This window comes from Gorilla gorilla, chromosome 3, assembly GCF_029281585.2.
Source record: "Gorilla gorilla gorilla isolate KB3781 chromosome 3, NHGRI_mGorGor1-v2.1_pri, whole genome shotgun sequence".
NCBI classification, from domain to species: Eukaryota; Metazoa; Chordata; class Mammalia; order Primates; family Hominidae; genus Gorilla; species Gorilla gorilla.
This window is the reverse complement of record NC_073227.2, coordinates 175,706,988-175,721,468: the sequence shown is the minus strand read 5'-3', so window position 1 is coordinate 175,721,468 and position 14,481 is coordinate 175,706,988. Positions and strand designations below refer to the sequence as shown.

General features: G+C 35.4%; 1 long non-coding RNA gene across 1 annotated transcript in view; it reads right to left on the bottom strand.

Annotated features, from left to right (window-relative positions):
- Positions 1-9,151: 9,151 nt before the first annotated feature.
- Positions 9,152-14,481, bottom strand: part of LOC109026597 (uncharacterized) — a 28,809-nt gene continuing 23,479 nt past the window's right edge. The window contains exon 4 of the long non-coding RNA XR_008678813.2: positions 9,152-9,216. This is a non-coding gene — a long non-coding RNA (uncharacterized lncRNA). The remainder of the gene's footprint in view (positions 9,217-14,481) is intronic.

Here is a 14,481-nt window from a genome sequence, read left to right as displayed (position 1 = left end):
AGGAGAACATTTTACTTTTATTTTTATTTTTTGTTGTTGTATTTTTAGTAGAGACGGGGTTTCACCATGTTAGCCAGGATGGTCTCCATCTCCTGACCTCGTGATCTGCCCGCCTCTGCCTCGCAAAGTGCTGGGATTACAGGTGTGAGCCACCGCGCCCAGCCTAGAACATTTTATTATACACCAATATGTTAATACGTGTATATGCATTCACATCCGTATATGATTATCTGAGGGTAAATACAAAGTATAAAAGAATACATGTTTGGTCTATAGCATGATTACATAGGCAGAAGTGATGCCAATAAGCAGGAGAGAGGAGCAGTGGGAAAAGAGGAGGCAAACAAAAAATAATAAGAGAACTACATTAAAGAAAGCAGATGGAATATGACCAGATTTATTCATTTATGAAAAATCTTTTATATGGGTATATAGATAAAGAAATTAATTCTTTAAATGTTAAGAAGGAAAGGAGACAAAGTCGGAGAAAGGTGGAAAGGTGAGAACATGGTTGAGAAATGACTGGAGATGCAGGCTGGGCAGGCACTATAGCACAGCCTACTAGCTGTCTTCCTTAACTCTCTTATCACAGCTGCCCTTCTTAGAACTTATGTGCTTCCTCCCACTACCTCTGAATCAGATGGACAAGAACTTACTGAAACCCAACCCTCGACTTCCCAATACACTCAACTTTCCCCTTGTCCTTCCCTTCCCTTGATTCCTTGATTCTCCCCTTGTGGTCCTCTACATTCCCAAGCCACCTCATCCACTTCCATGGCTTCAACTATCAATGCTCACCCAATCTCAAATAAATCTTGATGTCTTTTCCTCACATTCCCCCAAGCTACTCTCAATTTCTTATATGTCCCACAGTTATAAGAAACTAAATGAAATACTGCTGCCTGCTGCATTACTACTATTATTGCTACCATTAAAACCACCACCATCACTGCTACCACTGCTTTACTACCAATAGTATTGCCATTATTTCTATTTCTACTGGGTGCCATTTATTTAGTGTTTACTATATGTCAGGCACTGGACTCAGTCCTTACCAATGGCAGCTCATTTATTTTCCTCTTTAAACAACCCTATGAGTAGGTGTTATCCTAATTTTATGCTTGGGGAACTCAAAAAGCTCAGGACTACATCACCACAATTAAGATGGGCAACATATGTTCAGATGCAGTCAAAGCACATGTCTGTTCTTGTGTTAATATAGTATCAGTTTGATTCATTTACAGATATCTGATGAACATCTAAGTGCAAAACAGTAAAATAGAGGTGAACATTTTACTGAAAACTTACTACATATCTTTGGCACTGTCCTAAGTGCTTTACATTTATTATTTGATTCACACCACCTTCCCATTCTACAACCTAACTAGCATAGATTATCCTTATTCTACAGATAGGTGAATTGAGGCAAATAGAAGTTAAGTAGCTTGACCCATCTCACAGAGCTTATAAGTGGTAGAACTAGGATTCCAGGTAATGTCTGTAGAATTTATGGTTTTTAATTGCTATTTTGGGTGAGACAATGCTATTATGATAAATTCCTAGATATGCAAAGATCCATCTCTTCAAAGAGTTTACAATCTGGTTGAATAGATAAGACTATCACTACTTCAGAGTTGGAAAGCCCTGGCACTAGAAACAAGAGACAGGGAAACCAATTAAAAGACTATTATAGTCGCCTGCAGAATCTAGATGAGGAAACTGGCAAGTGTGAGTGAATATGAAAGAAACAAAATGAGAAATATTATGGATTGAAACACTGATCTCATCTGGTGATTGATGAGATAAAGCAGACCATAGAAGAGAACCAAGATTGCCTGAGTCTGAATTAGTGGCCGACTGACCATGTCACTGTCAGAAATGGACATGTCTTCAACAGGGGTGGATGACTTTGAGGTAAGAATAAAATTATAAATAAAGTCAAATCTATTCAGATCTTTCTAGTGGGGTTGTGATTCAGAAGCTCCAGTGAGACGCCAGGGCAGTAGGTATAAAGTGTGGGAGCCACCTGCTCTCCACACTGAGACCGCATATGCTCCCCCTGAGGGAGACAATGCAGAGCCCTAACAGCAAACGGCCTCAGCCACATTTCCCATCAGTGCTCTGACACCCGTGTTTTCACTGCTTCCTGCCAGTCTGGCGCCACATGACAGCCAAGGAGGAGGAAAAAGAAACGATAGAGAGAAGAGTGAGCGCCTGTCTGGCTACAGACAAGGCTCACAGAGTAAAAGTGGAGACAAGACTGGAAAGATCTACTGTCTAGACTGACAGCGGTCTGGAATGTCATCTAAAGTCTCCTGTTTTCCACTAAAGCAGAGGCCTGTGTATTGTAAGCTTCATATTGGTAAATGAAGCCGACTTTGCTGGTGCATATTGCAGGAGCTTCTGAGAGCAAGGAGCTTCTAGGACCAAGAGCCTTCTGCTACTTCTAACAACGAAGCCTTGGATGGAATAGGGTGAGAGAAAAAGTAAATCATGAGCATGTCCTGGCATTTAAGGTCTCAGTATATTCAGTGTATTCAGTCCTTAAAGGGAGAGGTTCTATTTCTATTTCAGGTACTATATTACTTTCCTAGGGCAGCCATAACAAAGTACCAAAAACTGGGTGACTTAAAACAACAGGAATTTATAGGCTCACAGTTCTGGAGGCTAGAAATTCAAAATCAAGGTATCAGCAGGCAGGGCCATGCTCTCTCTGACAGTTCTAGGGGAGAATCCTTCCTTGCCCCTTCCCAGCTTCTGGTGTTTGCCACCAATCGCTGGTGTTCCGTGGTTTTAAATGCATCACTCTCATCTTCTGTCTGTCCAAATATCCCCTTCTAATAAGGACACCATTCATATTGGATGACGGCTCTCCCTAATGACTTCATTTCAACTTGATTACCTCTTTAAAGACCCTATCTCCAAATAAGGTCATATTCTTAGGCACTGGGGGTTAGGACTTCGACATACTGTATCTTTTTGGGGGGACACAATTCAACCCATAACAGATATAATAATGGTTTAATAACAACAAACATTGATAATAAGTTAGACATCATAATATTATAATAGAAGTACAAAAATATTGCATATTATTTTGAGGAAGTATGATCTTTAAGATGCCTTAAAGAATTCTCCTATGGCCAGGGGCGGTGGCTCATGCCTATAATCCCAGCACTTTGAGAGTCCAAGGCGGGCATATCACGAGGTCAGAAGATCAAGATCATCCTGGCCAACATGGCAAAACCCCATCTCTACTAAAAATACAAACATTAGCTGGGTGTGGTGGTATGTGCCCGTAATCCCAGCTACACGGGAGGCTGAGGCAGGAGAATCGCTTGAACCAGAGAATTGGAAGTTGCCGTGAGCCGAGACCACACCACTGCACTCCATCCAGCCTGGGCGACACAGCGAGACTCCATCTCAAAGGAAAAAAAAAAAAAGAATTCTCCTACAACTTAGTTCTGGATCCTAATAAGATAATAATGACTAGGATATAACATTTGCTTGTGTTTCACAATACAAAGATATTTTTAAATGGGCACTACTTAAATACAGTTTAATGAATAATAAAATTTATAAAATGTAGATACTATATGCCATGCTATAACCTTTATATATATATATATTCATTGCTTCCTGTCAGTCTGGCACCAAATGATAATCGGTGAATATTCCACCAGTACCCTGAGTACCACATTCAGTGAGATTGCCTGCAAGACTGCAAAGCAAATAAAAAACTAGCATTACTATAGCGAGAAAAATGTTTTAATACATGTTCAAATATAAAAAGAATATCTTACAAATAAAACTTTATTTTTAAAGGTATTATAAAAGCGGGGAAAATGATTTGATTTTATATCAGTGTCATTTTGGTTTTGCTTATTTGTTTTAATAAAATAAGTTAATGACACAAAAAGGCTAGCTTGGAACCATAGAAAAAACACTCATCTAAGAATCATGGGAACCTAGACCAGGTGGTAAAGTTTGAGCAAAATGAGGTTAATGTCATACCCATGTGGCTATGAGAATTAATAGATAAAACTATGTGAAAGCACCATGGAAACTGCAAAGTGTTTCAAATGTGAGTTATAACCAGACCTGAAGTGTGACATCAAATTATCATTACATTACAGGAGAGAAAATTTGTAAAATATTACTCTCCTACTTGGTATGTTAATAAGCTAAAACTAACCAACAAATTCATTATAAAACACATTCTTAAAAATCTTAATAACTGGAAGTTCTTTATAGAGTTGAGAATTTTGGTCAGCATGGCATAATAAAATACTTTGGGTTTTAGTTATCTGACCTGTTTAAATCCAGGCTCTACCATTTAACTTACTCTGTAACTTAGGGAAATTATATAACCCTATTAGATATCAGTTTCCTCATCTCTGAAATGAGGATAATGATATCTACCTAATAAATACATTATGAGAATAAAAAATAATTTTATGAAGTACCTGCCACAAAGTACACACACACTCAGTAAGTGATAGTTACTTTGTTTCAGAAAACTTCTTAAGTCTTTGCATAAGGCTTATGTATTCAGCTTTAATAATCTGCAGCATTAAAGACTATAAATATATTCAGTTTAAAATGTATTTGGCATGATCTCCAGATATATGTATTTTAATTTCAAAAAAGTGATTTTAACTGTAATATAGTTAAAAGTGTGAAATTACTGCTACTATTATTAGACTTACCTTATAGCTGCTAATAAATCAAAATAATTACTTTTCCAACCAAACTATGAAAAAACACAAAAGTTAATTATTTTATTTACAATACACCTTTTGTATGTAGAATATTTCTTTATATAAATATGTATTTGACATAAAGTAATTCATTCCTTTCTTAATCTAAAGTACAATTTAGATTACTGCCTAAATTCAAATAGAAAATTATATGGCAAAACTAACAAAAACCTTTTCATGAACACTTGAAGTAGAAATTTCACTCCAGAAAAGATGGAGTCACATGGACCAAATTTATATTCCTGATTGAAATAACCAAGAAAACAGACAAAATATGTAAAAAAAAAAACAGTTTTCAAGATACTGGACATCAAGCAACAAAGAACAGTGATCCCTGAGATATAAAACAAATGAAGTGTGTGTATGATTGAGTTTCCAGGTCATGCACCAGGAGGAGGAACTCAGATGGAGAATGGCAGATTCCCCGAGTTGAGGAACTAAGAGTCCAAGAAGAACATAAACCGATTACCAGGAAGTCCAGGGAGTTCACAGGACAGATTGCAGGAGAGAGACAGGCATCTGCTATACAGATAGACAACTCTGGAGATCTACAGAGGGTCCCTCCGAAGTATTCCGCAGAGAACTAGCAGTGCATGGGTATGAAGAAGTTACCTAAGTCTGAAAGTAGTGCCTATTCTCACTAGCTAGACTGGAAAACCTCACAATTCATAGGAAAATAGGTAGAATGCTCAGAAGGCTTTGCCTCAAAAGTGGGGAATTTAGTCCTAGACTAAATGCTGCTCTGGTCCTACCTAACATATCTTAAAAGCATGACCAAAATGGACCAGTTTCAAAGTAACTTAATCACAATCCAGAACAAAGCTCAAGATATGAACATAACTTGCAACTAACAAGGTAAAATTCACAATGTCTGTCTTCCTAACCAAAATTAGCAGGTATGCAAAAAAGCAGGAAAATAGGCTCACACTGAGGGAAAAGAAATCCATCAATTAAAACAGACTCATATCTGACACAGATGTTAGAATTAGTAGACAAGGTCATTAAAACCATTACTATAACTGTATTTCCTAAGCTGAAAACATACCTATAAAACAGATCCAAAACAAAATCTCATTTCAAAAATCCACATGTAAACTGCTAAAGATGAGACCTGCAGTTCTGAGAAGAAAAAAAACATGGAATGTGATAATAGCAGGTTAGACATAGATAATAGCAGAAGAAAAGATCAGTTAACTTGAACACATAGCAATAGAGACTATTCAAAAGGAAACATTGGGAGAAAAAAGCATTGTTAAAATGGAAAGAGAATCAGTGAGCTGTCAAACAACTTTAAGTGACATAAATATGTGTAATTAGAGTCCCAGGAAAGGACGAGGAAAAGAAAACATATTTGAAGGAATAAAAGCTATTTTTTTTCAAATTTGATGAAAACCATAAATTCAGATTCAAAGAGATTCACAAACACCAACAAGAATAAACATGAAGAAAAGGCACATACAATAAAATGTTCAATACCAGTGATAAAGACAAAATCTCAAAAGCAGCCCAAACAAAAGAAGATATGTACAAAGATAGGGGTACAGAGATAAGAATGACAGTAGATTTATCATCAGAAGCAATGCAAGTGAAAAGGCAGCAGAGCAAAAATTTTAAAGTTCTGAAAGAAAAAAGAAACCTATCAACCTAGAATTCTATACCCAGTGAAAGTATCTTTCAGAAACAATGATGGAATAAAAACTTTTCCAGGGATACAAAGCTGAAAGAATTAATAACCAGCAGATATATACTATATAAATACTATGTATAACACTTCCTTTATGTTATATGTTAAAGGAAGTTCTTTAGGCAGAAGGAAAATGATAGCAAATGGAAATATTCATCCACAGGAAACCCTGAAGAACACTATAAATGTTCATTACAAGGGTAAATATACAAGATTTTTTCTTAGCATTTAAGTCATTTAAAAAGATAATTTATTATAATAATACCAGTAAACTATAAATAACAATACTAAATAAAAACAACCTATTGTTGGGTTTATAACATACGTAGAGGCAAAATGTATGAAAACAAAGGCACAAAAGATGAGAAGGGAGAAACAGAATTATACGATTATAAAGTTCTTATACTCTATGTGAAGTAATATCACTTGAAAGTAGACTATTACATTGAAGAGATAGACAACAAATGCTAAAGCCACAATTAAAAGAATATAAAGAGTTACAGTTAATAAGCCAACAATGGAGATAAAATGGAATCATTTTTTAAAACCCAAACAAGGCAGAAAAAGGGGAACAAAGAATAGATAGGGTAAATAGAAAGCAAACAGCAAGATGACATTTAAACCTAACAATATCAATAGTCACATTAAAGCAAATGGTCTAAATATCCCAGTTGAAAGGTTATCAGACTAGATAAAAAAAAGTAAGCTCAGAAGAAAGTTAACATGGCTACATTAGTATCAAACAGGGTCGATTTCAGAGAAAAGACAATTACCAGGAATAAAGACGGTAATTTCATTTTGATAAAGAAGTCATTTAATCAGAAAACACAAAATAATTGTAAATATAACTATGCACATCTAAAACTATAATCAGAGATTTTAATACCCCTCTCTCTCTCTCAGTAAATGATACCAGTAGACAGAAAATAAGTAAGAATGTAGATTTGAGCAACACAATTCAGCCAACTTGACATGTGTAGAATATTCCACCCAACAACAACAGAATACACTTTCCTTTCAAGTGTACTTGATGTTTTACCAAGACAAATTATATTCTGGGTCATAAAACAAGTCCCAATAAGTTTAAAAGGATTCAAGTCATACAAAATATGTGCTCTGACCACAATGGAATTGGATAAGAAATCACTAACAGAAAGATATCTGGAAAATCTACAGAATCCCTCAAACTACCCACTACTAAATAATCAATGGGTCCAGATGAAATCAAATAGGAAATTTAAAAGTGTACAGGAAATTTAAAAGTGTTTTGAACTGACTGAAGATAAAAACACAACATACCAAAACTTGGGGGATGCCACATGTATATGTTTCCTAGTGCTGCTCTGAGACATTATCACAAATGTAGTGGCTTAAAACTACATGAGTTTATTATCATACATTTCTAGAAATTAGGAGTCTCGCTGGGTTAAAATCAAAGTGTCAAGTGGGCTGTGTCCCTTCCAGGGGCACTAGGTGAGAATCATTTCCCTGTCTTTTCCAGCTTCTACAGGCTGCCCACATGTCTCGTCTTGGGGCTCTCTTCCATCTTGAAAACCAGCAGTTGCATCACTCCAACCTCTCTGCTTCTCTCATCACATCTCCTCTGACTCTGACCCTTCTGCCTCCCACTGAGAAGAACTTTTGTGATTAAATTGGCATCACCTAGAGAATCCAGAATACTCTCCTCATTTCAAAATCCTCAACTTAATCATTTTTGCAAAATCCCTTTTGCCATGTAAGGTAATATATTCACAGCTTCTGGAAATTACAATATGGACACCTCTGGGTAGGGGCATTATTCTGCCTCCACACCACTAAGGTAAAATTTAGAGGTAAATAGCATGTAAAGGCCTCTATTATAAAAGAAGGAAAATCTCAAGTCAGTGACCTCCAGTTTTCATTCTAAGACACTAGAAAAAGAAAAGTAAATGAAACCCAAAGTAAGCAGAAAAAAGGAAATATAAAAATCACAGCAGAGATCAATGAAGTTGAAAAAAGCAAAATATAAGAGAAAATTAGTGAAACCCAAAGCTGATTTCCTAAGAAGACCAATAAAATTGATAAACCTCTAGCCAAACTAAGTAAGAAAAAAGAGAGCAAACACAAATTACCAATATTGGGGGTAACAGAGATAACATAACTAAGATTCTACAGATGGTGAAAAATAATGAAATATATATGATCTCATGCAATAAATTTGACAACCTAGAGATGCAATATACACATTTCCTTAAAAGACAGAAGTAATCAAAGTTTACTAAAAAGGAAATAGATAATCTGAATAGCCATGACTTTATTTTAAAAATTAAATTTGTAGCTAGAAACCTTCCCACAAAGAAATCTCCAGGCTAAGGTGGCTTCACTGTAAATTCTACCAAACACTTATGGAAGAAATAATACCAATTCTACAAAACTCTCCCAGAAAATCAAAGAGGAGGGAATACTTCCCAAGTCTTTGATATAAGCATTACCATGAGACCAAAATCTTGACAAAGATATTTCAATAAAAATGTAGACCAGTATCCCGTATCCCTCATGAACATAGATACAAAAATTATAATACAAATTTCTGAAAAGTAAATCAAACAACATATAAAAAGGATACTATATCATGGCCAAGTGAGATTTACCCTAGGCATGAAGATTAGTTTAATATTCAAAATCAATGACAGTCCAGGCATGGTGGCTCATGCCTGTAATCCCAATACCTTGGGTGGCCGAGGTGGGAGGATCTCTTGAGGCCAGCCTGCACAATATAGGGAGATGCTGTCTCTACAAAAAAGAAAAAAGTTCAATGACTACACAAATAAATGGTAAGTATGTGAGTAATGCATACGTTAATTATCTTGATTTATCCATTTCACAAAGCATATATATTTTGAAACATCATATTGTATACCACAAATTTATGCAATTTTAATTTGTCAATTAAAATAATTTAAAATTTTAAAATAAAAGATGAAAAATCAATTAATATTAATCATTATATTAACAGATTGAAAAAGAAAAAAATACATACTCATCTTAACAGACATTTTAAAAGATTTCACAAAATCCAAACATCCATTCGAGATAAAAATTCTTAGCAAACTAGGAATAGAAAGGAGCTTTCTCGACCTGATAAAAACTCTACAGCTAGCATTATACTTAATAATGAAACATGAGAATGCTTTTGCTTAAGATCTTAAACAAGAAAAGCATACTTGTTGGCATAACTGCTTTAACTATTTGTATTAAACATTGTACTGGAGGTTCTAACCAGGTCACAAGTCAAGGCAGAAAATAAAAGGCATTCAGACTGGAAAGAAAGAAATAACACTTTATTTGCAGACAACATGATCATCTATGCAGAAAATTCCACGAAATCTTCAAAAATACTACTAAACTAACCAGTGAGTTTAGCAATGATTCAGGCCTGATACAAGGTCAATATTCAGAAAGCAACTGTATTGCTATATAGTAGCAATAAATAATCAGATATTGAAATCATAAAGCAACATAATTAACAATAGCATAAAAATATGAAATGGTAAAAAATCTGTTAAAAGATGTGCAAGCCCTGTACACTGAAAACTACAAAACATTTCTGAGGGAAATTAAAGAAGATCTAAATAAATGGAGAGGTACACACTGTTCAAGGGCCCAAACAATCAATATTGTTAAGATGTCAATTCTTTAAAAACTGATCTGCAGATTCCAGGCAATCTCAAACAAAATATCAACATTTTTCATAGAAATTAACAAGTCAATTCTAAAATTCATATTGAAATGCAAAGACCAAAAACAATGTCAAAAAAGGGCAAAGATGACTTATGTGATTTCAGGACTTATTATAAAGCTGCATTAATCAAGACAGTGTAATATTTTCATTGCAATGATGAATAAATCAATGGAACACAAAAAAGAATCCATGGTCAACTGATTTTGCCGAAAGATGTAAAGGCAATTTAGTAGAGAAAGGATTTTTTTTTCTAAAAATACTGCTAGAACAATTGAATATCCACATGAAAAAAAAAGAACTTTTATCCATACCTTGCACTTTATGCAAAAATTAATAAAAATGGACCATAGACCTAAATGTAAAAGCTAAAACTATTACATTTCCCGAAGAAAACACAGGATAAAGTCTTTGTGATTTTGATTTAGTGTTTTAGACAACACTAAAAGCATGATCTATGAAAGAAAGAATTAATAAATTGAACCTCTTATCAAAATTTAAAACTTTCTTTTTAAAAGTCACTAGAGGAAATAAACAGTGTATACATCTGTCCAAACTTTTCAAACTGTACATTTTAAATATGTATAGTTTACTGCATGTCAGTTATACCTCAGTAATGCTGGGGAGCTTTTTGTTTGTTTTTTGAGACAAGGTCTCTCTCAGTCACTGAGGCTGAAGTGCAGTGGCACAATCAGAGCTCACTGCAGCCTCGACCTCCCAGGTCCAAGCAGTTCTCCTGACTCAGCCTCCCAAGTAGCTGGGACCAATGGTGTAAGCCACCATGCTAAGATAATGTTTTACTTCTATTTTTGTAGAGACAGAGTCTCCCTATGTTGTCCAGGCTGGTCTTGAACTCCTGGCCTCAAGAAATCCTCCTGCCTCAGCCTCCCAAAGTGTTGGGATTGCAGGTGTAAGCCACCACACCCAGACAATAATACTGTTTTTAAAAAAGACAATCATGAAATAAATATTATGTGCACTAACCTAAAATCATCTCTCCAATAATATAACCATTCAGTGGAATTCATTAACTTAAAGCACAATGAACATTTTCTTGGCATATTTTTTTCTTATAATGAAGGAAATGTAAAGTACAGAATAATGAATTAACAAATTTATATCTAAAGACATTTAAAATTAATCCTTGACGATGGACTAATAAAACATCTAGATTAAAACCACTTTAGAAATATTTATTTCCTTTAAGCAAAGGAAGAATTTATAATCCAATTCTATTTCAAGAATTTATGTCTATGTATACCATCAATTATTTTATTTTAAAAATATTTTTAATTTTTTTAACTAGTTTTTTAATATTAGTTTATAAAATGTCATAACTGTTTAGAGTAATCACTTAAAATGATTTTCAAAAGATATATCTAAAAAAGATAGCGTTTAGCCTTTTTTTCATTCAGGCACACTGGAGAGGACACTTCCTGTCAACAGGCGCTCCCCTAGACCAGTGGTTGCCCAGGAGGGAAGGAAATGCCAACAGGAGCATTATCAGAATGTTCACAGGTGGGGAGAAGCTAGTAGAGTACACTTCCCGAATCTTCCCTGTTCCCGCAATTTTAATGGGGCATAAGAGAGCCAGAATGGACTATTGAGGATCCTTAATTTAAGAAAATATTAAAGCAGGTGTGGTGGTAAGCACTTGTAGTCCAAGCCACTCAAGAAGCTAAGGCCAGAGGAGTGCTTTCAGGCCAGCCTGGGCAACATACCCAGATCCCAGTCTGTTTTTAAAAAAAAAAAAAAAATTTAATTTTTAAGTTCCGAGATACAAGTGCAGGACATGCAGGTTTGTTACATAGGTAAACATGGGCCATGGTGGTTTGCTACACCTATCAACCCAACACCTAGGTATTTAAGCCCAGCATGCATTAGCTATTTTTCCTGATGCTCTCCCCCACCCCAAAACAGGTCCCAGTGTGTGTTGTTCCCCTCCCTGTGTCCACATATTCTCACTGTTCACCTCCCACTTATAAGTGAGAACATCTAGTGTTTGGTTTTCTGTTTCTGCATTAGTTTGCTGAAGATAGTGGCTTCCAGCTCCATCCATGTCCCTGCAAAGGGCATGATCTCATTGATCTCATTCCTTTTTATGGATGCATAGTATTCCATGGTGTATATGTACCACATTTTCTTTATCAAGCCTATCATTGATGGGCATTTGAGTTGATTCCATGTCTTTCTATTGTGAATAATGCTTCAATGAACATAGGCATGCATGTATCTTTATAATAGAATGATTTATATTCCTTTGGGTATATACCCAGTAATGGGATTCCTGGGTCAAATGGTATTTCTGGTCCTAGGTCTTTGAGGAATCACCATACTGTCTTCCACAATGGTTGAACTAATTTACATTCTCATCAACAGTGTAAAAGCATTTCTATTTCTCCACAGCCTTGTCAGCATCTATTGTTTCTTGACTTTTTAATAATTGCCATTCTGACTGGCGTGAGATGGTATCTCATTGTGGTTTTGATTTGCATTTCTCTAATGATCAGTGATGTTGAGCTTTTTTTCATGTTTGTTGGCCACATAAATGTCTTCTTTTGAGAAGTGTCTGTTCATGTCCTTTGCCCACTTTTTAATGTTTTCTTTTTCTTGTAAATTTGTTTAAGTACTTTGTAGACTCTTAATATTAGACCTTTGTCAGATGGATAGATTGCAAAAAATTTCTCCCATTCTATAGGTTGTTTGTTCACTCAGATGATAGTTTCTTTTGCTGTGCAGAAGTTCTTCAGTTTTAATTAGACCCCACTTGTCAATTTTTGCTTTTGTTGCAATTGTTTTTGACGTTTTTTTCACGAAATCTTTGCCTGTGCCTATGTCCTAAATGGTGTTGCCTAGATTTTCTTCTAGTGTTTTTATAGTTTTGGGTTTTACATTTAAGCCTTTAATCTATCTTGAGTTAATTTTTGTATAAGGTGTAAGGAAGGGGTCCAGTTTCAATTTTCTGCATTTGGCTAGCCAGTTCTCCCAGAACCATTTATTACTAGGGAATCCTTTCCCTACTGCTTGTTTTCATAAGGTTTGTCAAAGATCAGATGGTCATAGATGTGTGATCTTATTTGTGAGGTCTCTATTCTGTTCCATTGGTCTATGTGTCTTTTCTTGTACCAGTACCAAGCTGTTTTAGTTACTATAGCCTTGTAGTATAGTTTGAAGTCAGGTACCATGAAGCCTCCAGCTTTGTTCTTTTTGCTTAGGATTGTCTTGGCTATACAGGCTCTTTTTTGGTTCCATATAATTTGAAAGTAGATTTTTCTAATTCTGTGAAGAATGTCAATGGCAGTTTAATGGAAATAGCATTGAATCTATAAATTACTTTAGGCAGTATGGCCATTTTCATGATATTGATTCTTTCCAACCATGAGCATGGAATGTTTATATCTTCTCTGATTTCCTCAAGCAGTGGTTTGTAGTTCCCCTTGAGAAAGTCCTTCATGTCCCTTGTTACCTGTATTCATAGGTATTTTATTCTCTTTGTAGCAATTGTGAATGGGAGTTCATTCATGATTTGGCTCTCTGCTTGTCTATTGTTGGCGTATAGGAATGCCTGTATAGGAATTTTTGAAAATTCATTTTGTATCCTGAGACTTTGCTGAAGTTGCTTATCAGCTTAAGAAGCTTTTGGGCTGAGATGACGGGGTTTTCTAAATATAGGATCATGTCATCTGCAAACAGAGACAGTTTAACTTCCCCTCTTCCTATTTGAATATGCTTTATTTCTTTCTCTTACCTGATTGCCCTGGCCAGAACTTACACCTATGTTGAATAGAAGTGGCAAGAAAGGGCATCCTTGCCTTGTGCCTGTTTTCAAGGGTAATGCTTCCAGCTTTTGTTCATTCAGTATGATATTGGCTGTGGGTTTGTCACAGATGGCTCTTATTATCTTGAGGTATGTTCCATCAATACCTAGTTTATTGAGAGTTTTTAACATGAATGGATGTTGAATTTTTTCAAAGGCCTTTTCTGCTTCTATTGAGATATGATTTTTGTCTTTAGTTCTATTTATGTGATGAATCATGTTTATTGATTTGCATATGTTGAACCAGCCTTGCATCCCAGGGATGAAACTGACTTGATCGTGGTGGATAAGCTTTTTGATATGCTGCTGGATTCAGTTTGCCACTATTTTATTGAGGATTTTTGCATCGATGTTCATCAGGAATATTGTCCCAAAAGTTTTCTTTTTTTGTTGATCTCTGCCAGGTTTTGGTATCAGGATGATGCTGGTTTCATAAAATGAGTTAGGGAGGAGTCCCTCCTTTTCAATTTCTTGGAATAGTTTCAGAAGAAATGGTACCAGC